At 12.3% G+C, this 2,213-nt stretch overlaps 13 annotated features.

Annotated features, from left to right (window-relative positions):
* Nucleotides 1-57: part of a repeat region that runs on past the window's edge.
* A 9-nt stretch (nucleotides 58-66) lies between these two features.
* Nucleotides 67-214: a repeat region.
* Nucleotides 215-231: 17 nt separating this feature from the next.
* Nucleotides 232-302: a repeat region.
* Nucleotides 303-379: 77 nt separating this feature from the next.
* Nucleotides 380-511: a repeat region.
* Nucleotides 512-633: 122 nt separating this feature from the next.
* Nucleotides 634-786: a microsatellite.
* A 176-nt stretch (nucleotides 787-962) lies between these two features.
* Nucleotides 963-1,223: a repeat region.
* A 135-nt stretch (nucleotides 1,224-1,358) lies between these two features.
* Nucleotides 1,359-1,567: a repeat region.
* An 8-nt stretch (nucleotides 1,568-1,575) lies between these two features.
* Nucleotides 1,576-1,605: a repeat region.
* Nucleotides 1,606-1,650: 45 nt separating this feature from the next.
* Nucleotides 1,651-1,675: a repeat region.
* Nucleotide 1,676: 1 nt separating this feature from the next.
* Nucleotides 1,677-1,770: a repeat region.
* A 31-nt stretch (nucleotides 1,771-1,801) lies between these two features.
* Nucleotides 1,802-1,839: a repeat region.
* Nucleotides 1,840-1,848: 9 nt separating this feature from the next.
* Nucleotides 1,849-1,982: a repeat region.
* A 54-nt stretch (nucleotides 1,983-2,036) lies between these two features.
* Nucleotides 2,037-2,201: a microsatellite.
* The last annotated feature ends 12 nt before the right edge of the window (nucleotides 2,202-2,213 follow it).

Below are 2,213 nucleotides of genomic sequence, written 5' to 3'. Positions count from 1 at the left end.
TTTATTTTTTATTTCTAATAGTTATATCTCTTTATATAAGTCTTATTTTATTAAAATGCCTAAGATTTATTATTTCTATTTACTTATTATATATTTTCTTATTCTCCTTTTTAAAGGTATTAAAGACTTTACTTTATATTATCTTATACCTTTATTATTAATTATAATTTAAAATCTCTTATTATTTATTATAGTTATATTTTTATTATTATTTAAGTTCCTTAAGGTAAGAATTTAACTATTTATTTAATTAATATTAAGGTTTATTTTTTTAAGTTATAATATTTTTAATAATATATTTACTATTCCTCTTAAGGGAATAATATTAAAGTTAACTTTTTAATTTTTCCTTAAGATCTTTATTTTAAAGTAATTAACCTTTTAATTTATAACTTTATTATTATAATTAAAGAGCTATCTTTTTATATTAACTATTAAATAAAGCTTTATTTTCTTTTATTATTAAATATTTAACTTTATAATTATTTTTAAATTAATAAAATTATATTTAGCTCTATAATCTATTTAAGTATTTAACTATCTCCTTTTAATTTAAACTTATAGTATTAAGCAGTTAGGCTTATTATCTTATATAGCTCTTAAAGTACTTTATAGTTTAAGCCCTATTTATCTTTATATTTTACTTTTTTATAGCTTTATTATAAAAGGTAATTATTATTTCCTAATTCTATATATTAATATTATTTATATTTATTACTATTATAGTTTTTATAGTTATTTTTATTAATTTTATTAAATTATTATATCTTATTATAAATATTAGTAAAATAAAATCTATTAGCTTTTTATATATAGTCTAGTTTATTTATATTTTTTAAGGAATTATTATTTTTCTAGGGTTTTTTATATCTTTTTTAAGTAAATTCTTTAAACTCTTTATTAGCTTTTTTAAAGATTTATAGATTTTTCTAAATATCCTTTTTAGTCTTTTATACTTTTTCTTATTATTAATAATAAGCTAAATTAAATTATAATTTTATTACTTTTAGGTTTTTATATTATAAATATATTTAATATTTTATTACTTTTTTTAATAAATAGGGTTTATTATTAAATATTTTAAGTATAGCTATTAAAAAGTAATTATTATCTTTCTTATCTTTTAAGTATATTTTATATTAATAATAATAATATAATATTTATATAACTTTATAATATTATAAATATATTAATAAGGTTTTAATATTATCTTTATTATTAAACTTAAGTTCTTTATATTATAAGTTTATAGCTTTAGCTATATAGTAAGCTTATATATATAAGTAGTTAATTTATATAGTATTTTTATATTCTTTTACTCCTTAAAGGTATTAATCTTTAAGGCTATTATAATAATATATTTCTATTTTATTATATAATAATATATAGGTCTATTTCTATTTATTTTTAAGTTTATTATTTTTATTTTAAAGATATTATATTACTTTTCTTATAGTTTTTCCTTATATTTTTATATTTTAAGTTTATTAATAGTAATAAATATAGCTTTATTAATCTATTTCTTTCCCTTTTATAACTTCTATTTCTTTATTTTAAATTTTAATTTATATAGGGATATTATTAATTATTTAATTATTATATAATCCTATAAAGGTATTTAAAGTTATTATTACTTTAAGTATTTATATATTTTTCTTTTTCTTTTTTTTTTTTTATATTTAAATTTAATTTCTTTCTTTAACTTTTAGCTTATTATAATAAGCTTATTTCTTAATTTATTTTAAGGTTAATTTAATATTAATTTATTTTTAGATTTCTTTTAAGCTTTTAAAGTATTCCCTTAATATTTATATTAAGCTTTATAAATAATAATTTTTTCTATTAGCTTTTTATAATTAATTTATTAATATTATTTTATTTACTATATTATATTTATCTTAATATATATTAAGTATTTAAATTTATATTACTATTTAAGGCTTTTATATATTAATTAATTCTAATATCTATTTATTTTAATTAAGGTTTTAAGGTTTCTTTAGCTATAAGTATTATTAAGCTATATATCCTATTTAATTATAATTATAATATTTATATTTACTTAAGTCTTATTATTTTAATATTTAAATTACTTTTAAGTCTATTAGTTCTAATTAAATACTATAAGAAGTATTATTTTTATAGTTTTATTATTATTATTAAAGGTTTTAATAGTTATTATAATTATTATTTTATTATTAATTTAAAAAATA

Source organism: Fusarium pseudograminearum, chromosome 3, assembly GCF_000303195.2.
Source record: "Fusarium pseudograminearum CS3096 chromosome 3, whole genome shotgun sequence".
Lineage (NCBI taxonomy): Eukaryota > Fungi > Ascomycota > Sordariomycetes > Hypocreales > Nectriaceae > Fusarium > Fusarium pseudograminearum.
This window is presented reverse-complemented; position numbering and strand designations above follow the sequence as displayed.